Genomic DNA, 24,838 nt, shown 5'->3' on the forward strand with positions numbered 1-24,838 from the left:
GTCTGAAATGTATGGTTAGGACAGTATAACTCACTGATGCAAATCTCCTGGTTGGCTCTTGATGATCAAAACAACAAGGACGGAGGTCTCTCCATCCTCATTTCCCCCTCTCATTTACCACTATCCTAGATGTAATTTTGAACCAAAGAAAAACTAGGGAGGATGGTCTCAACTGAAATCAAATAATAAAAGAACTAGAAGAGAGACAGGTGGGGAGGAAAAGAGGAGACTCCCTGAAGAAAGCTTTCAAAAGGGATGCATCTGTGCTCTGATTGTCCAGCTCATTAGGGCTCCATCTCTGTGTTGAATCCAACGCCCCACCTGTATCCTGTTTCCTCATCGCTTCACTGTCTCTTCATTACTAGGCTGACACCTGTAAACATCATTCTGATTTATTTTACATGGCATACATTTCCATGTCTTATAAACCTTGACTAGTTAATTTTCTCATAAATGATTTAAAATACAGAAGAATGGACACTAGTACAAGATGGCAAAACCCAGCTTTATCAGATCTTAATATCATGCCAGATCTTCATCAGACTATTTCTTTTAAGTACAGATGTTAAATATTTCAGATGCAAAGAGGAGCTTCCTGTACACCCCTTGTCTCTCTTTTTCCTCCATATCCATAGCAGGAGTACTCACTACTGGGGGACCAGTGTTTATCACCCACATTATTATACTTTTGCCACAGATTTAGATAGCCATAAATATTACAGAATATTGCTTTGTAGATTTAAAAACTTTATATAAATGGTATCATACCTTATATATCCTTCTGAACTGGCTTTTACTCTCTCAGTATTATATTGTGAAATTAACACATTCTGATACATGCAGTTCCAATTTGTTCTTTTTTTTCTTTAACTGCTGTAGAACATTAAGTGAATATACTTCAAAACATTTTTCAGTTGTTTCAATTCTTTTTTTTTTTTTTTTGCTATAATGAACTTCAATTACAACCTTGTACCTTTCTCCTCCCAAACATATGCAAGCGTTTCCCTTGAGTGTGTATCTAGTCTCCAGGCTACCACAGCAAATTACTAAAAACTGGGTGGCTTAGAACAACAGATTTTTTCCTCTTACATTTTTGCAGGGCAGAAGCCCCATATCAAGGTGTCAGTCACTTCCTCCAGAAGCTCTAGGGGAGATTTCGTTTCTTGCCTGTCCCATCTTCTGTTGACTGTTGGCACTCGGCCTGGGGATGCTTACTCCAATCTCTGCCTCTGTCTTTACGTGGCCATCTCCTCTGTGTCTCTCCTCTTCTGTTTGTGCCTCCTCTTCTTCTTTTTTTTTTTTTTTTGAGAATTTTTAAAATTTTAATACTGTTCAAGTCAGTGTGCGTGATTCATTTCAGCTCCTTCACTGCCAAACCTGGGGGCAGGGATTGCTTCAGCTTCTCTGCCTTCTCTTTGTCTGTGATGACCAAGGTGTAAAGGTATCTGCTGCATCAAACTTTAAACATCATATTATCCTTATTTTTCTTTATCTTGACTGACTTGGCGTCCTTTCGCCTGGCTGTGAGCAGAAAGTCCTTGATTTCCTCAATTTTGCAAGGCATGGTGACAAGGCGTGGAGAGCGCGGCTGGAACTTTCCATCCAGGCCCGGGGTCCCCAGATATCACCCGGCCGTGGATTACCACGGATTACCTCCCGCTCCCCACATAGGGCCTGAGAGACCTGTGCTTGTCTTCTTATAAGGACACTTGTCATTGGATTTTGGATCCATCTAGATAATCCAAGATCTCATTTTGAGATCCTTAACTGCACATGCAAAGACCCTTTTCCCAAATAAAGTCACATTCACAGATTCCGGGTAGACAAGTCTTTTGGGGGCCATCATTCCCAACCTCAGCACTGCTGAAATTTTGAACCAGATAATTCTTTGGGCATAGGGATAATCTGTGCTTTGTAGGAAGTTTAACAGTATCTCTAGCCTCTATGGACTAGATTGCAGTAGTAGCCCCTCCCTCCTCCCTTGCCTTTGCAACCCCAGATGTGACAACTAAAAATGTCTCCAGACATTGCCAAATACCCCCTGGATAAGTGAACTACTCCTCTCCTTGTTGAGAAACACAGATTTAGGGAGAAGTTGCTGACTTATAGGATATGAGCTTTTAAAAACTTTACTAGATATTGTCAATAGTTGTCCAAAGTCATTGCACCAATTTAAACTCTTAGCAGCAGTATATGACAGTTCCCATAGCTCTGCAACATTACTTGTACTTGGTAGTGTCAGACTTTTTTTTCTGTCAATTTCATGCTATCTCATTGTTGTTTTAATTTACATCTTCCTAATTTCCAGTGTGGCTGAGCATCTTTTTATTCATCTATTTTTCATTTGGGTTTCTTGGTCAATGAATTGCTTCTTCATACTTTGTCCATTTTTTTTTTCTGTCATCATTTTCTTTTTGAGTTAAAGGAGCTCTTTATATATTCAGGAGACTAGTCCTTCTTCAGTTATGTCCAATGCTAATGGTGTCTCATTTGTACATTATCTTTTGTTTATAGTATCTTTTTTTGGGACAAACTTCTAAATTATAGCATTATCAATTTATCAATTCTTTTTTCTGGTTTGCACTCTTAGGGTCTCTTAATGTCTATTTGAAGTGTAAGGAGGCAGTCATGCTGCTTGAGGAAGACTGTAAAGACTAATCATATCCGAAAGAATTTAGTACTGTGGGAGGTGTCATCACATGTTGTAAAGACACAGAACAGTGTGCAGACTGCAGTCCCAGCATGCCCTAGCCGCAACTCCAAAACTGTGTTTTGGAGAAATAACTCACCTGCTTTATCTTTCCAAGCACTTGTCTAAAGGGGAAGGAGATTTGAGTCTCGGCATGACCCTAGTCTATTTAAAAATTGTACACACTTGTGAGTTCTCTAAGAGATGCAACTTACATCTCAGCTGTAGGAATCATCTTAACAGTCTTCTAGACTATTGGTAAAATTACCTGGACTGTAACAAAGGGAAACACACAAAATGGGAAACATATACAGATTATACAAATGAATGATGAAATGTCAGCCTAAAGTGCACACCTTCTCTTTTACTTTCATGTATCTTGAGACAGAGGCTCAGAGTGAACCCAATTGATACCTTTTGTGATATCAGAAATATGTCAGATACAATGCACGTACATACTTTTTAGCACAAATATTTAAATTGTATTTTTTTTCCCTTATAATTAATTCTTACAATCACCAGTCCATGTTAACCTAGTGGTAACCACTTGGGGGTGCTTCTGAAGAGTCTATATACCCTATCTTCAGGGACACTCCACTAAACTTGATTTCCATTTAATCGATACTGTGATTTTTCTTTTTAGCTAGATCTTGCCATGCATGATGTTGTCTTTGACCAACTTAGGAATCACCCCAGGTCCTCACAAATATTACAAATACCTGAAAATCTTGGACTTCTTTCACAGTTAAAAATCTTTCTTGTTCGGTAAATTCAGTTTAATATTTTCACTTACTACTCACAAAAGTTTCATTTTGTAGCCACCCCCGCAAAAAAAAAAAAAAAGGCTTTCACTCACCTTAGTCATAACTGTACTTATTATAGGCATTACTTTATATTCATTATAATATTATTTTAAGCTAATAATACTGTATTAAAATTCAACGGCCATTAAGTCATAGACTCTTAAACTGTTAAACATTTAGCTTATGTACTGGTTAAAGTGGGGAACTTTCATTTGCACAATCGTGGGTGTGAACCGAGAGCCTCAGTTTTCTCATCGTCAGCAGTGACATATGCCAGTTTCTCTCTAGTTAGTTTGGGAGTTTGCCTTCATATCACATTAAACAGAGGTGACACTTCTGACCTACTGTGTGACAGATGAACTTTCTGGAGATCATGGCACCTAATAGATCATTTAATGTGAGCAGCTCTGACACGTGACCAAACTCCTTAAGCATTAGAGAAACTTCATGCAAGTCAATGCCATGTTGAAGTCTGCTGTCATTTCCAATGAGTGTCCACAACTGCCGTTAGCAGCTTCGTGAATTGTTGCCAGTGATACTGAGGAGAGAGGGTCAAGCCACTTTGCTATAGAGTGGCCCAAATGTGTCTCAGGGGAAGACAATGATACCTAAGAGGAGAAATGAAGGGATGCCAAAAGAGCATTTTTCTTTCCTCTTGATCTTACGGTACAATTGTTAAACTTGTGTTCATACACTTGGCGAGTCTAACTAGCAAATAAAATAAAATAGGATAGCTTACTGGTATTTGAAAAAAAGTACATTCAGTAAAACATTATTGAGTGAACGAACAGCAAGATGACTAGCAAATCATTGGTATGACTATGTACAGTAATAGACATCTTACTTATTGATTATCATTTATTCATTTAAATTTTTATGTTATATTGGACTTTAGTTGATTAGCAATGTGTTAGTTTCAGGTGTACAGCACAGTGATTCAGGTGTACATATACCTATATCTATTCTCCTTCAAATTCTTTTCCCATTTGGGTTATTACAGAATAATGGGAGGGCGGAATCAAGATGGCGTACTAGGAGGACGTGGAATTCGCGTCTCCTCACAACTAGGGCACCTATCAGCCACCGGTGGGGGACCATGGATACATAAGGAGAGGGGAAGAACCCCCAGCAACCGGGAAGGACGTGGGGTGTGGGGGGAGTGAAGGGGGAGGAGAAGTGGAGTTGGGACGGGACCTACACCCCTGAGGGGTGGCTGGGGGAGGGGAGGAGTTCCTACACCCAGTGGGACTCAGCCATGGTTAGGGGTCCAGCGCCACAGGGGAGACTCTGGGGGAGATGGTGGGGGAGGGGCGCAAAGGAACGGAAGGGAATGCGGCCAGTACTTTCACTGTCCACTTAGGCACCGGGGAGCCTGTTGGGCTCCCGGGCCTAATCCTCTGCCCTCCGAGCCTCCCTCCTGCAGTGCAGAACCCAAGCCCCGCCCCTACCCCCCCACCCAGGGCCCTACCTCTACACTCGGAGACCCCCTCCAATGTGCTGGGCCTAAACCCCACCCACACACCCTCATTCAGGGCCCTACCTCCAAACTCCGGAACTCCACACTCCAGAGGCCCTCCTTCTGACATGCTGCCTATCCCCTTCCATGCAGGTCCTAAGCAGAGGCCCTGCCCCACGCTTGAACGTCGCCCTGCCTAGGCCCCGCCCCCAGGGTCTTTTCCATCTATGTGGGTCCTGAGCCTAGGCCCCCACCTGCCTAAGACCTGCCCGACCCTAAACCCTGCCCCTGCCTAAGTTCCATCCCTGCCTAAACTCCGCCCCCATAACCAAGGCTTTTTTTCTTTTCTTTTTTCCTCTTTTAGATTGGGGTTCTGATTTACCTTGTTGATTCATTGTTGTTCATTCTTTTATATTTTTATTTTTCCTAATAAATCTTTTATTTTTCTAATTTTATTTTATTCTTTATACTTTGTTATTGTTCTCTCCTTTTGGCTTGTCCCCCCCCAACCCCACTTTTTTTTTTTCTGTTGTAGTTTTATTTTATCTTGTTGCAGTTGTTTCAATTATACTTTTATTTTTCCTAATATATTTTTTAATCTTCCTAATTTTATTTTGTTTTTTATTATTTGATATTGTACTGCCCCTTTTTTTCTTTCTTTCTTCTATTTTTATTTATTTATTTTTTTACCACACCACGAAGCTTGCGGGATCTTGGTTACCAGGCCAGAGGTCAGGCCCAGCTCCTGTGGTGGGAGCTCCAAATCCAAACCACTGGACTAACAGAGAACCTCAGACTCCAGGGAATATCAATCAGAGCAAGGCCTCCCGGAGGTCTTCATCTCAGCACCAAGACCCAGCTGTATCCAACTGCCTGCAAACTCCAGTGCTGCACGTCTCAGGCCAAACAACCAGTAAGACAGGAATACAGCCCCACCCATCAAAAAAAAAAAAAAAAAAGAAACGAAAAAAAATATGTTACAGACAAAGGAGCAAGGTAAAAACCTACAAGGCCAAATAAATGGAGATGAAACAGGCAACCTATCCGAAAAGGAATTCAGAATAGTGATAGTAAAGATGACCCAAAAGCTCAGAAAAAGAATGGAGAAAATACAAGAAACATTTAACAAGGATCTAGAAGAACTAAAGAGCAAATAAACACTGATGAACAACACAATTACTGAAATTAAAAATACTCTCAAAGGAATCAATAGGAGAAAAACTGAGGCAGAAGAATGGATAAGTGAGCTGGAAGATAAAATGGTGGAAATAACTGCCAGGAAGCAGAATACAGAAAAAAGAATGAAAAGAATTGAGGACAGTCTCAGAGACCTCTGGGACAACATTAAACACACCAACATTCGAATTATAGGGGTCCTAGAAGAAGAAGAGAAAAAGAAAGGGTCTGAGAAAATATTTGAAGAGATTATAGTCGAAAACTTCCCTAACGTGGGAAAGGAAATAGTCAAGCCCAGGAAGCACAGAGAGTACCATACAGGATAACCCCAAAGAGAAACATGCCGAGACACATATTAATCAAACTGTCAAAAATTAAATACAAAGAAAAAATATTAAAAGCAGCAAGGGAAAAACAGCACATAACATACAAGAAAATCCCCAAAAGGTTAAGACCTGATTTTTCAGAGAAACTCTGCAAGCCAGAACATATTTAAGGTGATGAAAAGGAAAAACCTACAACCAAGATTACTCTTCCCAGCAAGGATCTCATTCAGATTCGAAGGAGAAATTAAAACCTTTACAGATAAACAGAAGTTAAGAGAATTCAGCACCACCAAACCAGCTTTACAATAAATGCTAAAGGAACTTGTCTAGGCAGGAAACACAAAAGAAGGAAAAGACCTACAAAAACAAACCCAAAGCAATTAAGAAAATGGTAATAGGAACATACATCTCAATAATTACCTTAAATTTAAATGGATTAAATGCTCCCACCAAAAGACATAGACTGGCTGAATGGTTACAAAAACAAGACCTGTACATAGTCTGTCTACAAGAGACCCACTTCAGACCTAGGGACACATACAGACTGAAAGTGAGGGGATGGTAAAAGTTATTCCATGCAAATGGAAATCAGAAGAAAGCTGGAGTAGCAATTCTCATATCAGAAAAAATAGACTTTAAAATAAACACTATTACAAGAGACAAAGAAGGACACTGCATAATGATCAAGGGATCAATCCAAGAAGAAAATATAACAATTGTAAATATTTATGCACCCAAAATAGGAGCACCTCAAATACATATGGCAAATGCTAACAGCCATAAAAGGGGAAATCGACAGTAACACAATCATAGTAGGGGACTTTAACACCCCAATTTCACCAATGGACAGATTAACCAAAATGAAAATAAATAAGGAAACATAAGCTTCAAATGATACATTAAACAAGATGGACTTAATTGATATTTATAGGACATTCCATCCAAAAACAACAGAAAACATTTTCTTCTCAAATGCTCATGGAACATTCTCCAGGATAGACCATATCTTGGGTCCCAAATCAAGCCTTGGTAAATTTAAGGTAATTGAAATAGTATCAAGTATCTTTTCTGACCACAACACTGTGAGACTAGATATCAATTACAGGAAAAAACTGTAAAAAATACAAACACATGGAGGCTAAACAATACGTTACTACATAACCAAGAGATCACTGAAGAAATCAAAGAGGAAATCAAAAACTACCGAGAAACAAATGACAATGAAAACACGACCCGAAAACTATGGGGTGCAGCAAAAGCAGTTCTAAGGGGGAAGTTTATAGCAATACAATCCTACCTCAAGAAACAAGAAACATCTCAAATGAACAACCTAACCTTACATCTAAAGCAATCAGAGAAAGAAGAACAAAATAAACCCAAAGATAGCAGAAGGAAAGAAATCATAAAGATCAGATCAGAAATAAATGAAAAAGAAATGAAGGAAACTATAGAAAAGATCAGTAAAACTAAAACCTTGTTCTCTGAGATGAAAAGCAAAATAGATAAACCATTAGCCAGACTCATCAAGAATAAAAGGGAGAAGACTCAAATCAACAGAATTAGAAATGAAAAAGAAGTAACAACTGACACTGCAGAAATACAAAGGATCACGAGTGATTACTGCAAGCAACTATATACCAATAAAATGGACATCCTGGAAGCAATGGACAAATTCTTAGAAAAGCACTACCTTCCGAGACTGAACCAGGAAGAAATAGAAAACATAAACATACAAACCAAAACACTGAAATTGAAACTGTGATTAAAAATCTTCCAACAAACAAAAGCCCAGGACCAGACGGCTTCACAGGGGAATTCTATCAAACATTTAGAGAAGAGCTAACACCTATCCTTCTCAAACTCTTCCAAAATATAGCAGAGGGAGGAACACTCACAAACTCATTCTACGAGGCCACCATCACCCTGGTTCCAAAACCAGACAAAGATGTCACGAAAAAGAAAACTACAGGCCAATATCTCTGATGATCATAGATGCAAAAATCCTCAACAAAATACTAGCAAACAGAATCCAACAGCACATTAAAAGGATCATACACCATGATCAAGTGGGGTTTATCCCAGGCATGCAAGGATTCTTCAATATACGCAAATCAACTAATGTGATATGCCATATTAACAAATTGAAGGATAAAAACTATGTAGTAATCTCAACAGATGCAGGAAAAGCTTTTGACAAAATTCAACACCCATTTATGATAAAAACTCTCCAGAAAGTGGGCACAGAGGGAACCTACCTCAACATAATAAAGGCCATATATCATTCTCAGTCATGAAAAACTGAAACCATTTCCACTAAGATCAGGAACAAGACAAGTTTGCCCACTCTCACCACTATTATTCAATACAGTTTGGGAAGTTTAGCCACAGCAATCAGAAGGAAAAGAAATAAAATGAATCCAAATCAGAAAAGAAGAAGTAAAACTGTCACTGTTTGCAGATAACATGATACTATACATAGAGAATCCTAAAGTTGCTACCAGAAACCTGGTAGAGCTAACCAATGAATTTGGTAAAGTAGCAGGATACAAAATTAATGCACAGAAATCTCTTGCATTTCTATACACTAATGATGAAAAATCTGAAAGAGAAATTAAGGAAACACTCCCATTTACCACTGCAACAACAAAAATATCTAGGAATAAACCTACCTAAGGAGACAAAAGACCTATATGCAGAAAACTGTAAGACACTGATGAAAGAAATTAAAGATGATACAAACGCATGGAGAGATATACCTTGTTCTTGGATTGGAAGAATCAACATTGTGAAAATGACTATACTACCCAAAGCAATCTACAGATCAATGCAATCCCTATCAAACTACCAGTGGCATTTTTCAGAGAGCTAGAACAAATAATTGCACAATTTTTATGGGAACACAAAGACCCCGAATCGCCAAAGTAATCTTGAGAAAGAAAAACAGAGCTGGAGGAATCAGGCTATACTACAAAGCTACAGTTATCAAGACAGTATTTTACTGGCACAAAAACAGAAATATAGATCAATGGAACAGGATAGAATGCCCAGAGATAAACCCACGCACATATGGTCACCTTATCTTTGATAAAGGAGTCAAGAATATACAGTGGAGAAAACACAGCCTCTTCAATAAGTGGTGCTGGGAAAACTGGACAGCTACATGTAAAAGAATGAAATTAGAACACTCCGTATCACCAAACACAAAAATACACTCAAAATGGATTAAAGACCTAAATGTAAGGCCAGACACTACAAAACCCTTAGAGGAAAACATAGGCAGATGCTCTATGACATAAATCACAGCAAGATCCTTTTTGACCCACCTCCTAGAGAAATGGAAATCAAAGCAAAAATAAACAAATGGGACCTAATGAAACTTCAAAGCTTTTGCACAGCAAAGGAAACCATACACAAGACGAAAAGACAGCCCTCAGAATGGGACAAAATATTTGCAAATGAAGCAACTGGCAAAGGATTAATCTCCAAAACATACAAGCAGCTCAGGCAGCTCAATACCAAAAAAAACAAACAACCCAATCCAAAAATGGGCAGAAGATCTAAATAGACATTTCTCCAAAGAAGATATACAGACTGCCAACAAACACATGAAAGGATGCTCAACATCACTAATTATTGGAGAAATACAAATCAAAACTACAGTGAGGTATCACCTCACACCAGTCAGAATGGCCATCATCAAAAAGTCTACAAACAATAAATGCTGGAGAGGGTATGGAGAAAAGGGAACCTTCTTGCACTGTTGGTGGGAGTGTAAATTGTTACAGCCCCTATGGAGAACAGTATGGAGGTTCCTTAAAAAACTAAAAATAGAACTACCATATGACCCACCAATCCCACTACTGGGCATATACCCTGAGAAAAACATAATTCAAAAAGAGTGATGTACCACAATGTTCACTGCAGCACTATTTACAATAGCCAGGACATGGAAGCAACCTAAGTGTCCCTCGACAGATGAATGGATAAAGAAGATGTGGCATATATATACAATGGAATATTACTCAGCCATAAAAAAAACCGGAAATTGAGTTATGTGTAGTGAGGTGGATGGACCTAGAGTCTGTCATGCAGAGTGAAGTAAGTCAGAAAGCAAAAAACAAATACCGTATGCTAACACGTATATATGGAATCTAAAAATAAACTGGTTCTGATGAACCTAGGGGCAGGACTGGAATAAAGACACAGACGTAGAGAATGGACTTGAGGACACGGGGAGGGGGAAGGGTAAGCTGGGACCAAGTGAGAGAGTAACATTGACATATATACAGTTCCAAATGTAAAATAGATAGCTAGTGGGAAGCAGCTACATAGCACAGGGAGATCAGCTCCGTGCTTTGCTACCACCTAGAGGGCTGGGATAGGGAGGGTGGGATGGAGAGGCAAGATGGAGGGGATATGGGGATCTATGTATACATATAGCTGATTCACCTTGTTATACAGCAGAATCTAATACAACAGTGTAAAGCAATTATACTCCAATAAAGATGTTAAAAAAAAGAATATTGAGCAGAATTCCCTGTGCTATACAGTAGGTCCTTGTTGTTTATCTGTTTTAAACATGTAGTGTGTACATGTCAATCCCAAACTCCCAATCTGTCTCTCCCCTGCACCTTTCCTCTTTGGTAACCATAAGTTTTTTTTCTAAGTCTGTGAGTCTGTTTCTGTTTTGTAAGTAAGTTCATTTGCATCATTTAAAAAAAAATTCTGCATACAGTTGTCATTTATTTACCCATTTAGCAAATAGTTATTGAGTGCCGACATTGTACCTAATCCTGAGCTAGGCACTAGGGATTCAGTGATGAGCACAGATACTGTCCTGCTTTTATTGGACAATCAAATGGGGAAGAGAACTATTTTTTTTTGTTTTGTTTTATTTTGTTTTTGTTTCTTGCGGTACGCAGGCCTCTCACTGTTGTGGCCTCTCCCGTTGCGGAGCACAGGCTCCGGACGCGCAGGCTCAGCGGCCATGGCTCACGGGCCCAGCCGCTCCGCGGCATGTGGGATCTTCCCAGACCGGGGCACGAACCCCTGTCCCATGCATCGGCAGGCGGACTCTCAACCACTGTGCCACCAGGGAAGCCCGGAAGAGAACTATTGATTAAATAATCTCACAGAGAAATTTAAAACTGCAACTATTTTTTTATCATTTTTTTTAAGATTTTTTTTTTGATGTGGACTAATTTTAAAGTCTTTATTGAATTTGTTACCATCCTGCTTCTGTTTTGTGGGGTTTTTTTGTTTTGTTTTGTTTTGGCTGCGAGGCATGTGGGATCTTAGCTCCCTGATCAGGGATCGAACCCGCACCTGCTTCATTGGAAGGCAAAGTCTTAACCACTGGATCACCAGGGAAGTCCCCCAAACTGCAATTATGTTGAGTGTTACAAAAGAGAGAGGCATGGTGCTTTAAGGATTGAGCAAGGGACGTCAGGGAAGGCTGTCCTGAGGAGGTGTGATAGTTAAGTTTTGAGTCAAATACAGCAAGAGAGAAATGGAAGAAATATTCCTGGAAGAGAGCAGTGTGTGCCAAGGTCCTGTGAGGTGTGAGAGGTGGGTACATCTCATTCTGGGAGAAAAGCAGTGTGTTCTGTTACCCTGTGAAGCTGCAGAGAGATACAGGGCTAGGCTTGGAAGAGCCTTCTGTGCCATATTCCATTGATTTGTTTTTACACCTAGAAAAACAGGAAGCCATTACAGAATTTGAGCAGAAGAATGACTTGGTCAGATTTGAGTTCCAAAAAGATAATCCTGCCATATGAGGAATGGGGGTTGGAAGGGGTCAAAGCTAGCTAACTAGTAAGGATAGACTAGTTAGTATGGTCTTCCAGTAGTTCAGATGAGCTAAAGATCTCTTGAATGACAGTAGTTGGGGAGAGGGATGGAGATGGTAAGACGTAGATGAATTCATGTGATCATTAGGAAGTAAAAGGACTTGGTACTAGATTGAAAATGGAGGTAAAGAAAAAGGAAATGTTAAGGATGACCAACACCCAAGTTTCTAGTAACTGAATGGCTGGTGATGCCATTCACCGAACCTGAGAACACTGGCAAAGGACCATATTCAGGGAGGAAGGTCATGAGTTTGTTTTGGGTCTGGAGTTTTCTCTTGAACACTTGAATATTTGGATCTAGCATTGAGAAGAGAAGTCTAGGTTATAGATACAAAATATGAAATTGGGAGTCATCTGTGCACAAATGGGTGGTAATGTAAAGTAAATTACTGTGGTAGACAGAATAACGGCCTCTCCAAGATGTCCATGTCATAATTTCCAGAGCCCGTGAATACGTTATCTTACATGGCAAAGGGAAATTAAGATAGCATGTGGAATTAAGGTTGTTATTCAGCTGACTGTGCAACAGAGATTATCCTGGATTATCTAGGTGGACCCAGTGTAATCACAAGGGTCCTTAAATGTGGGAGACAGCAGTAGAAGAGTCCGTTTCAGAGGGATGTGACGTGAGAAAGCCTTGTCCTGTCATTGCTGGCTTTTTTTGTGTTTTGTTTTGTGGTTTGTTAATAACATTTTATTTTTAAATTATCATTTGTTATATTTACTAGTTTGCCAAACTACTTTATTTATTTATTTTTGGCATTTTATTTATTTATTTTAACATCTTTATTGAAGTATAATTGCTTTACGATGGTGTGTTAGTTTCTGCTTTATAACAAAGTGAATCAGCTTATAATGGAAGGAGCCTCTAGTCAAGGAATAGGGGCAGCCCTAGAAGCTGGAAAAGACCAGAAATAGATTTTCCCCTAGTGTCTTCAGAAAGGAACATAGCTCTGATTAGACTTGGATTTTAGTACAGTGAGACCCATTTTGGAATTCTGATCTCCAGAACTGTAAGATGATAAAACTGCGCTGTTTTAAGCCACCAAGTTTGGGGTAATTACAGCAGCGATAGGAAACTAACCCAGTTACCTTGAGAAAAGTTAAAGAGAGAGAGGGCCTAACACTGAATCATGGAACTCTATTACATAATGGTGATATAAAGAAGAGAAACTAATGAGACAGGGAAGAAAGAGAAGAAGAAAACCAGGAGAATTTAGGGTTCTGGAAGCAAGAGGAGAGAATCTTTCATAAAGAGGTCAAGCAGGATGAGAAGTGTACGCTGGATTTGGTGGTAGGAGCTCATGGATGACTACAGTGACAACTGTTTTGTTGGAATGAAGGGAGCTGGGTCCAGATTGGGGTTGGATGTGGTGTTAGCGCGAGGTGAAGAGGCAAAAGTAAAGACTATGCGCAATGCTTCTAAGAAGTTTACTTGTACAGTGGAAGGAACAATTACAAAAATGTTACCTTGGAATACTAATAATATTTCTGAAGCTTGGCGTTGTTGACATTTTGGATCAGGTAATTCTTTGTCGTGGGGGACTATCTTGTGTATTATGGAATGTTTAGCCGTATCTCTGGTCTCTGTCCACTAGATGCCAGTTGCAGTCTCTTCCCTCAGTTGTGACAACTAAAAAGTCTGTAGCCATTGTTAAATGTTCCCTAGGGATGAGTGACAAAATGCCCCTAAATGAGAACCACTGTTTTGTATAGAAAATAAAGAATCCCCTGAGTTTGATTTTGTCCAAGTACATCAGACTTTTTTTTTCTGAAGGGTAAAAGGGCATCAAATGAGTGCAACATTATTTGATTGGCTCCTTCAAAGCTCATGCTCTAGATACACTTGATTTTTAGGTACCTACTCTGAGTTGATAGAAATTGAATTTGTATAAATGGTATTCTTGTGCATGCTCTCATGTAAGATTCTGAAAAGATAAGCCTAGGATGGACTCCAGTTATATTCAAAGTTTGTTCTAATTCTGTCTCTACCATTTAATATAGATTGGTGACCAGATGATAATGGAACAGCATGGTTCCAAGAAACTGCCCTTACCCCAGTGTCATCTGCCTATAAGGATTCTAATAGCATTAGCTGAAATCTCAAAGCAGGTGCTCATCAAATCATGCTGAAATCTTTCACACTGTTAAAAAAAAAAAAAAGACAAGAGTGTCTGCATTCTAACGTGGTTGATGTGGCTTTTCAGAAATTTAATGGGAAATGCAGTCCAAACCTTGTTTCTGAGCTTTGAAGAGAAGGATTGCTGTTTTAGATTGGATGCATATGTTGAGTCTCAGACGTATGAAGACTCTATTTCTCTTGCCACCATTCACAAGATCCTTCCTGTTGGATTGGCTCTTTGGGTGTGCCTAAGATGTCCCCCACCTATGTATTCATCCCTTCTTCCTCCCTAACTCCTGGCAATGCTTGATCTTTTTACTATTTCCATAGATTTGCCTTTTCAGAATGTCATGTAGTTGTGATCATACAGTATGTAGCCTTTTCAGATTGTCTTCTTTCACTTCGTAATGTGCATTAACATTCCTCCATGTCTTTTTGTGGCTTGGTAGCTCATTTCTTTTTAGCACTGAATGTTCAATTGTCTGGATGTACCACAGCTTATTTATCCAGACACCTACTGGAGAATATGTTGGTTGCTTCCAAGTTTTAGCAATTCTAAATAAAGCTGCTGTAAACATCATGTGCAGGTTTTTGTGTAGGCATAAGTTTTCAACTCGTTTTGGTAAATACCAAGAAACATAATTGCTGGACCATATGGTAAGAGTGTGTTTAGTTTTGCCAGAAACTGTTGAACTGTCTTTCAAAATGGCTGTACCATTCTGTGCTCCCACCAGCAATGAGAGTTCTTATTGCTCCACTTCCTAGCCAGCATTTGGTGTTGTCAGTGTTTTGGATTTTGGCCATTCTAATAGATGTATAGTGGTATCTCATGTTTTAATTTTCAATTCTTCAATGATATGTGATGCTCTCCATCTTTTTATATGCCTATTTACCATCTGTATATCTTCTTTGATGAGGTGTCTGTTCAGATCTTTGACCCATTTTAAAATCAGGTTGTTCATTTCTTTATTGTTGAGTTTTAAGAGTTCTTTGTATACTTTGGTTAATAACCTTTTATCAGAAATGGCTTTTGCAAATATTTCCTCCCAGTCTGACTTGTCTTCACATCCTTTTGAGTGTTTTAACTTAAAAAAAATAAGTTCTTGCTCATTTGAAAGCCTATTAAGCAGTATAAGGAGAAATGTAATCCACAGCTTTTTAGGATATTAATATTGAATTTAGCAGAAATATTAGGAGGTATGGACTTACCTAAGCCCTTTGCCATCTTTCTGGGTCGTTTAAATACTTTTCCCATAGCAGCATGAAGTGGTTTTCCTCCAGCTGCAGATGAATTGCAGTGTGAGACCATGAATTTAGTTTGAAAATACCAAATTTGTGAGACCTGAGGAGATTTAATCCTTGGCAAAATGTGCTCAGCTTCTCACTTAAGAAAAAGAATTAAAACAAACCAGAGGTGTTCACGCTTATATCTGGTGGCTTTAGAAGTTTCCCTATGGGAGAAAGTTACGCTTTAATGAAGAATTAGTTTAAGCAGGGTGGATTAAGTTGCTAAAATTCATCTCCATAGTAATTTAGCAAGGGAAAAATTAAGGTGTTGGCCACAGTTTCTATAAATTTGGTCAGAGCTGAAGATCCATGTGAATAACTTTGGGAAGGTGATACTCATTCCAGTTGATCATTTAGCTATTAAATACCAATCTTGCACATAGTGGGTCCTCTACTCAAAAGTGCTTTTGCTTATGAGTTACATGTCAGTGTAAATGAGCCAATCTCATAATTCCTTTCACGTGTTCAATGACTGCATATTTTCCTGCATTCATTTTACTGTGCCTCCTATGTTCTAAGAACCGTTTAAGTTTTGAGGGGAACACTAGTTTACATAATGTGATTTCTGGCATTAAGGAGCTTTACTGATGACTAGAAGAAAGACAAATGTATAGAACTTTCTGTGATCTGAAAGGTAGTCCATCTTTCCTGAATGAGATAAAAGAAAAAAATTCCAGTTTTTTTTTTTTTTTTAACCATTTCCTAATGTACAATTTGACTTCTATACAGTGTCATTTAACTTGGAGGAACAGTGAAACTGTGATGGTTAATTTTCCGTGTCAACTTGACTGGGTCATAGGATGCCCAGATAGTTGAGTAAACATTATTTCTGGTGTGTCTGTGAGGGTGTTTCTGGATGAGATTAGCTTTTCAGTCAACAGACTGTGTAAAACAGATTGCCTTCCCCATTACAGGTGGACCTTGCCTAGTTCGTTGAGGGCTGAAAAGAACAAAAAAGGGGAGGAAGGGAGAATTTGCTCTCTCTTCCTGACTACATAAGCTGGGACGTTGGTCTTCTCTTACCCTTGAACTGGAAATTACACCATCAGCATTTCTGGTTCTCAGGCCTTTGGACTCAGACTGGAAAAAAAATTATGTATATAAAATTATATGTATTATATAATTATTATAATATAATATTGTATATTATGTATAATATTTTATATATAATACAATTATATATGTGTGTGTGTGTGTGTATATATATCTCTCCTATTAGTTTTGTTCCTATGGAAAACCTGACTGATACTGGAACCAAAGCGCTTACATTTAAAGGGTAATTTATTTTTTAAAAGGCATTCAAGAAAAAAGAGAGAGAAAAAAACCTTTGTATTCATACAGTTTCAAGTTGTTGGCTAAAATGACAGGTATTTCCCTGTTTCTCACCCCCCAAACTGTATCATTTCATCTGAGGATTTAAAATTGGGCAACCAAAGATCACTTGGATTGTATTTAGTGGCGCATGCCAGGTCAATTTATTTTAACATGCATAAGTCTAAATTGTCAGTAATAATCATCTCAGGGAAGAACTGTAGGAAAAAATCAATATTACTATTGAGAGTTTTCAATAGTACTTAATGATTTTATACATCTGCCACACAGACATGAAGGAGGCTCAATTAAAACCCATAACAGAGTAAGCAAGCACTGCCTAAAAAGGGAAAAAAAAAAATCTGTATCAAAACCACAAGATAGGGCTTCCCTGGTGGCGCAGTGGTTGAGAATCTGCCTGCTAATGCAGGGGACACAGGTTTGAGCCCTGGTCTGGGAAGATCCCACATGCCGTGGAGCAACTAGCCCCGTGAGCCACAACTACCGAGCCTGCGCGTCTGGAGCCTGTGCTCCGCAACAAGAGAGGCTGCGATAGTGAGAGGCCTGCGCACCGCGATGAAGAGCGGCCCCCGCTTGCCACAACTAGAGAAAGCCCTCGCACAGAAACGAAGACCCAACACAGCAAAAATAAATCAATTAATTAATAAACTCCTACCCCCAACATCTAAAAAAACCCACAAGATAAATATGACTAGCAGAATAAATCTTCGTTTCAGTGGACAGGTAGGTAATATATGTTGGAAATTTACATACTTGATCATGGTAGGGTTGTGCTTCAGTTTCCTTGTTTATAGCATAGTGATAACAAAGTACCTACCTCCCAAGATTGTGGTGAAGATTCAATGAGATGATATAGGTGAAGCTCTTAGAACAACACCTAGCTTATAAGAAACACTCCAAATACTTTCAAAAAATAAAATTAAGTAGGGCTTCAGAGACCATCTTACAGAGACGGCTGCTCTGAACTTTATTCCTAGACTCCTGTCTCTTTTGGTGACATTCATTTATTGAAAAACAAGGCCCTTAAAAGTGAAAATGTTCTGATTGGACAGCATTGGGCCTCTTCAGCAACATTGCCCCCTTCCTCAATAACCAAGCTTCTCTGAAAGTAAGACAGAAGCTGCCATAGTGTTGGGGAGAGTGATGGAAATTGCAAAGGTCCATGACAGGCTGGTAGAGGAGAGTGATGGGGACTTTCTTGAGACAGGTGGGGTGTTTCAGCAGGTCCAGGCTTTATCACCATGGGGAGTTGTTTGGTGGTTTTCAGAGTAAATCCTGGATTGTGATTTTAGGATGGGGAGTTGAGCTTAGAGCTCCACCTTCTTCCAGTCCTTGAGAGAGATTATCTGTGGGGCTGAGTATTGCTAGACGCTTTTCCCTTTGACTGGAAATCTAGGAGAATGACCTGGGCAGCCAGTCAATGGTATAGATTCTAGAATTTATTTAATAGTGGAGATGTTTAGGGCCATAGATATCACCTCATCTCACTTCCCCATCTTAAAAGTGAGGAGACTGGTGCCTAGATTAGTAAACTGATTTCCCAAGGTCACCCAACATATAGTATGGCGAAGCTGATGCTGAAGTCCAGATTTCCTGACTCCACATTCTGTGCTTATAGAACACATCTGTGAAAGAGAGAGAGTGAGCAAGAGATTGGGACACAGAGGATTAAGGGGTGGAATTTAGATCAACATTTCTCCATAGGTGCATCACACTAAAATTTCACATCATAGATAATAGTATTGATGTCTATCACTTATCAAACATTTACTATGTGATTATCACTTCATGAACATATATTAATTAATCCTTATAACAACATCATCAGGTAGGCACTGTCGTTATAGCTACTTTACAGGTGAGGGAACTGAGGCTTGGAGAGGCTCAGCCAATTGTCCCGTATTATGCAGCTAATAAGTGACAGAGCCAAGACTAGAATAATGAGTATTGGCAAATCACACTTCAGATGACATTAAGGCCATTTAAAAAGAGTTGGGGAGAGGCTTGGTCCCTTCTCCACTCCAGGTTTTAGTTTACACACTTTTAAAGTGCAGCATATGATCTTCAAGATCCGTGCGTGAGTTATTGTTCTATTACTTTATTTTTCCTGGTGTTTTGACTGCACACAAGATTTTTCTAACTAAAGTTTGAGAATAAGTATGCAAGGTTTTCCTTCCTGATAAAATGAGGGTGAAACAATGTGGTAGCTGATGCTAAAAGTTCTTGCTGACTCATTCTGGGATGACCACATGCCTCCCAGGACAGCCTTTCTAGGCCTCCTTCCACTCCATTATTTCAGGTTTGATGGACGGTGATATTACCTTGTTCCTGCTTAAGAAGCTTGGTGCCTCTATTTTTTCTAGATTACACGAGGTTTTAACAAGGCTTATGGGGTGATTCTTTGTCATTAAAATAACAAATGGATTGAAAACAGCCTTCTGTCTCTTTGGAACCCACCACGGTTCGTGGATGATAATCCAGCTGGTGATGGAACAACAGAGAACCATGAGGCTATCAGAGTGGGGGAATGTAAAATTCCCTGTGATTTGTCAGTGAGAATGGAGAATCTCAGACGTCTCAGAGAATAAATTTAAATCCATGGCTGGATAGTGCGACTTTTGAGAACAAATTTTTATAAATGCGCAGTGGGATTGGCTTGGGGATATGGAATATCTTTTTTTTTTTTTTTTTTTTTTTAATTTAGGCTGCTCCAGCTCTTAGTTGCGGCACATGGGATCTTCACTGAGGCACGCAGACTTCTTAGTTGCGGCACTCAGGCTCCTTCGTTGTGGCATGCAAACTCTCAGTTGTGGCATGCAAACTCTTAGTTGTGGCATGCATGTGGGATCTATTTCCCTGACCAGGATCAAACCCAGGCCCACTGCATTGGGAGTTTAGAGTCTTACCCACTGGACTACTGGGGAAGTCCCTGGGATGTCTTGCAAAACATTCAGACCTTGATGTTTTTGACTGTATCACTGGCTGAGAGGCCAGAAAAGTAATAGATCGCATGTTTATTCTTCTGTGGAAACTATGGAAATAAGTGGCATAAGCATTTAAATTGTTAGAACTAAAGGGTTTTAAAACATCAGGAAAAAGTTGAGTTAAATGAGAACATGGCTGTCCCCTAGGCAGAGATGCTAATCTAATACTAGGAATTCTGATTCAAGTCCATGGAGCTGTCTAGGCAGCAGGAATTGGAATATTAGGTCCAAGGGGGCTGGACTTGTATGCCTGGAGCAGATCCCCATAGAAGGAAGCAAGATCAATGTTAAAAGAAGAGAATAATTCCACTTCCTGTTTCTGATCCTGCTTATGAGGAGAACAATTTAGATCAAGAGTGATACTGTCATGAGAAAAATGATATGTCTTTCAACAAACTGCCAATTGAAACTTTTAAAATAAATGACTACAGTGAAGATGTTGAATTCAGGTCAGTTTAAGGAATTGACTAATGACAGCAACAGAGATCCCAGGAAATGATACAATCCTGAAACTGACGGGAGGTGAGATGGAGGTTACTCTGTAGTAAATTATGTGCAGAAATGGGTTAGCTACTCTGTTCAGAATTGACACAGAGAAGCCTCAAACTTCAAAAGCTTCAAACAGCTTTCTCACCCTCACTTTTTGAGTGGCTAGTTGTGTGATCGGGGTAAGTTTCTTCTCTAAAGGGGCTGCAGTTTCTCCATCTGTAAAATGGGGAATTTGGCTGGCTCATCATTTAGGTTTCTTCTACTTCTTACCTATTTTTAGATCTGCTACCATGAATGTCTGCTGGCAGAAACAGGAGCAGTAATACATTTTACTTACTATAATTTTCAGGCAATAGAATCTTCCCCATCCGTTTAAGTTCATGGTTCTCTCTCTCATCCTTGGAATCCAGAGTGTTTGTGGCTGGTATCCTTTATTTGGCACCTATCAGTATTCTGAACGGTTGTTGTTAGCAACTTGAAGGGCAAGATTTGTACCTTATTCCATTTTGCATCCTGAGTGCTTAGCACAGTAATTGCAGTTAGTACCTACCACCATTACCACTAACAACAATAAATAATTGTAATATCAGCAGTAATAGTTGCTATGTATTTAGTGCTTACACATGTGGTGAGCATTGTGCAAGGCACTCCATATACGTGATCTTATTTAGGCCTCACGAGAGGAGAAGCAGAGAGATTGAGCAACATGCCTAAGGTCACACAGACCATAACTGGCAGAACCAGTATTTGACATGTAACCCAAGTCTGTATGTTTCCAAAGCTATGATCTTACCCACCATAGCATGCTACCTTCCTCCAAAATTTCTCATCTTCTATAGATAATAAATACCTAAACCTGAAAATTCAAGAAGTAGGAAATAGAAGCATGTTATTTAGATATATGGAAGTGAGCGACAAAAGAAACAGCTAAAATGATTGAGAATGGTTGCTTTTGAGAAACAGATGAGAGGAGTACAGGAGAATGCTGTTTTTTCGTAATAAGTCTCAAAGAATTGTGTGATTCTGTAAATTACGTCCAAATCTAATTTTGATGAAAACTTAAACTTGAAAGTAAAAGAATTATGGTATACCCATTTAAAAAAAAAATGGAGAAATAGGAAATGGGGTCAGACTGGGGAGACAGGACCTGTCCATTTTACAAGAGGATTGCAGACTCAGAACACTGGAAGGGAGAAATCTGGGAGCCTTTGGGTGAGGGGAAGTTCACCCTAGTTGTGGCATAGTGTATGTACCTATGCATTACCGGTGTCCAATGTAAATCTAATTAAACCACATATATAATTTAACCTTTTTGGAAGCCACATTAAAATAAGTAAAAAGGAAATAATAAAATAATTTTAATAAGGTATTTTGTTTAAAGCAATATATCCAAACTGATCTTTTCAACATATAATAAATATAAAAATTATTAATGAGCAAAAAGTAACTACTAATAAATCATCCTTAACACTTCCTGTTAGGCATCTTAGAAACTCTTGGTTTGGCCATCAAATTTATGGGCCTTTTTGATAGTGCTACAAAGACATTTCAAGTTGGAGATCATAGCACTGGGTGTATTCTGAAAGTAGATGTTTAGTACATGTATTTTGGGGGCCTTTTTTAAAAAGTTATAAGTGAAAAAATTTAAACTAGATTAAGAAATGGAATTGAGTGGCTCATTTTACAGAAAAGTCTGGGGGAGGTCTTATTTCAGGCCAGGCTGGATCCAGGTGACTTACTTGTGACATTTCTTGCTTGATCCTTTCATCTCTTGGTTCTGCTTTACTTGCTTTTTTTCCTAGCAGGCTCTATCCCTGTGGCAGAGAACATTGCTCCAAGAGTTCCAGACTTTCGGAATCCATTTGGTTTATGGTTCTAGAGGAAGGGAAATAGCTTTCCTGATAATGGGGCAAAAATCCTAAGGAGGACATCACCTGACCTAGCTTGGGGCATATACCCATCCTTGAACCCATTAGTGTGTCTAGAGAAGATGAAGCATTCTTATTGGCAAGGCCTGTGTAATGTGACCTCCCTGTGACTTGGAAGGCTGGAGAGTCTGGATGAGCCTCAGCCAAATCATGTGAGCTGAGTTAGAAGACAATGAAAAGGGAGGTGTAATTCTCCAAATGGAAGGATGATGCAGATAAATATCACAGGTCTGCTCTAAAATCTGCAACTTTCTCACTGTTTTAACAAATGGTGTCCTTTCTAGTGTATTGGAAAGAGCATTGGGCTGATGTAAAGGGCATCTTGATTCTGGTTCCTTCTCTGTTTCTGAATAGCTATGGAGCCTTAGACAAATCATTTGTGCTCTTTTGGATTTAGTTCCTGTATCGGTAAAAATGCAAAGTAGAATGATTTGATCTTTCTGAACCTTTCCAACTCTGGCATTCTGTTTCTAAGTGCTAGTGATGATTATCACGTCCTCTGAATAGCAAGAAAAGTCAGTTGCTGGTTTTACTATAGATCAATGATTTCATACTTTCTTTTAAAAGTCTAGTTATTATCTACAGTGAATTAATGCAGCCTTCTCGTTTCTGACATCTGTGCATCACACCATGGAAGACATTAGATCTGCCATGGTGAGCTGTTCTTTGAAAATGGTGCAAGGGATGTATTCTTAGTTTTCTGTACATTAATAAAAAAAGTTTTTGTGTAGTTAACGTGAGCTCCACTGGGGCAGCAGTCATGTCTGTCTTGTTCACTGCTGAACCTCCAGTGCCTAGCTCAGTCCTTGATGTATAATCGATACTTAGAAAATATCTGTTGAAAGACTAAATACAGTGTAAAAAATGAAGATATAAAATTTCTTAAAGCTCATGCATTGTAGAGCCTTCTTGAATATGAGTGATTGTATATAAGCAAAAGAAATATTTTAGATAGGAATAAAACAGTAGTAAGTGACAGCAATGCGGTTGAACCCAGTCAGCACAAGTGTACAGCTCAAGAAGTTTTGTAGCTATATCATGTTGCCTTCAATGGACCTCAAAGGTTAAAGTCCAGTGCTTTCTGGCCCTTATGATTGATGGTCTCCTTTCCAGTGCCCCAGACCGATTCTGCTGTTGAAAAGCAAATTAAAATTTTCTACATCTTTTGCCTTATTTCTATCTAATTTTAGCATGTTTTCTTACGTAAAGTATCATTTTTTGTCATTACAGTCATGTTGATCCATTCTTCAGGGAGAGTTTGGGTCCTGTTATCTTCTGAGTTTATTCTAGACTTTTTTCTTTACGTGCAGGTTACACTGAACTATCATGGCTAGGTTGCTTCTTAAAAATAGGACTTTTTCCATGTCACTTTCTTAATAAAGAATGACGTTTTCAGTTCGGGTTTTTAGATCCTCCACTCTTGGTCTCAATTCACCTATCAGATTTTATTTCTCACTACTCGGCCTGAGGACCTGTGATGATCCAGTCTTTTTTTTTTTGTTTTTGTTTTTTACTTTTATTTGCATTTATTTTTTGAAGCATTTATTCCCAGGCCATAAATCTTTGTTTCTTCAGTTTCTTCTGGGATATCTTTTTCTTCTGGGCAACCTCCTCTTCTGGTTTAGGAACAATCTGTTCTCTTTCAGTAAGGATCATCTCAATGTGGCAGGGAGAGCTCATGTATGGGTTGATCTGACCATGAGCTCTGTAAGTCCTGTGCCACATCTTGGGGGCTTTGTTTGCCAGGATATGTTCAATGACCAGAGAATCTACATCTAAGCCCTTAAGTTCAGCATTACTCTCTGCATTTTTGAGCATGTGCAGTAAAATTTCAGCACTCTTTTTGGGCCACCGACCCTGTGTCCAGCCACACTGTTTGGCTTGGGCACACCTACCAACTCCACCATTGTAACCATGGAATGGCACACATTGCTTCTTTAAAGTGACATCCTCAGATGCTTGGTGGCTTTTCAGATATGCATACCCTTAATGGCCTGGGCAGTTTCACGAGTGTTCTTAAAGTGAACGCGAAGATTTGAACCTCTTGACTTGCATGATTTTGTGGGGTTTTCTGGGTCATGTGAATAGCGAACCATTTTTAGAGGTCACCTCAGGCCGCTTACCAGAAAAGGAAGAGTGGTCCAGTCATTTTAAGTATCGTCTACCATTTTTAGGTGGTTCAGTCATTTTAAGTATCGTCTACCGTGTACCTTGCGCATATTATGAGCTCTCCTTGCCTTAAATCTACCTACCAGTCCAAGGTCTATCCATCATCCAGTGCTTTGATTAAAATCCATAAAGATTTCTCAAAGTATAACCTAGAAATTTTTCCTTACTTAAATTTTTATACCATTCCTGGATTGAAACCAACATTTCCTACATAGCCGTGAAGAATAC

General features: G+C 39.1%; 2 pseudogenes; both read right to left on the reverse strand.

Moving 5' to 3' along the window:
- Window positions 1-1,348: 1,348 nt before the first annotated feature.
- Window positions 1,349-1,564, reverse strand: LOC114892413 (annotated as a pseudogene).
- Window positions 1,565-23,982: 22,418 nt separating this feature from the next.
- LOC114892412 lies at window positions 23,983-24,537 on the reverse strand (annotated as a pseudogene).
- Between the last annotated feature and the right edge of the window lie 301 nt (window positions 24,538-24,838).

This window comes from Monodon monoceros, unplaced genomic scaffold, assembly GCF_005190385.1.
Source record: "Monodon monoceros isolate NGI ecotype Baffin Bay Population unplaced genomic scaffold, NGI_Narwhal_1 Super_Scaffold_12, whole genome shotgun sequence".
Taxonomy (NCBI): Eukaryota; Metazoa; Chordata; class Mammalia; order Artiodactyla; family Monodontidae; genus Monodon; species Monodon monoceros.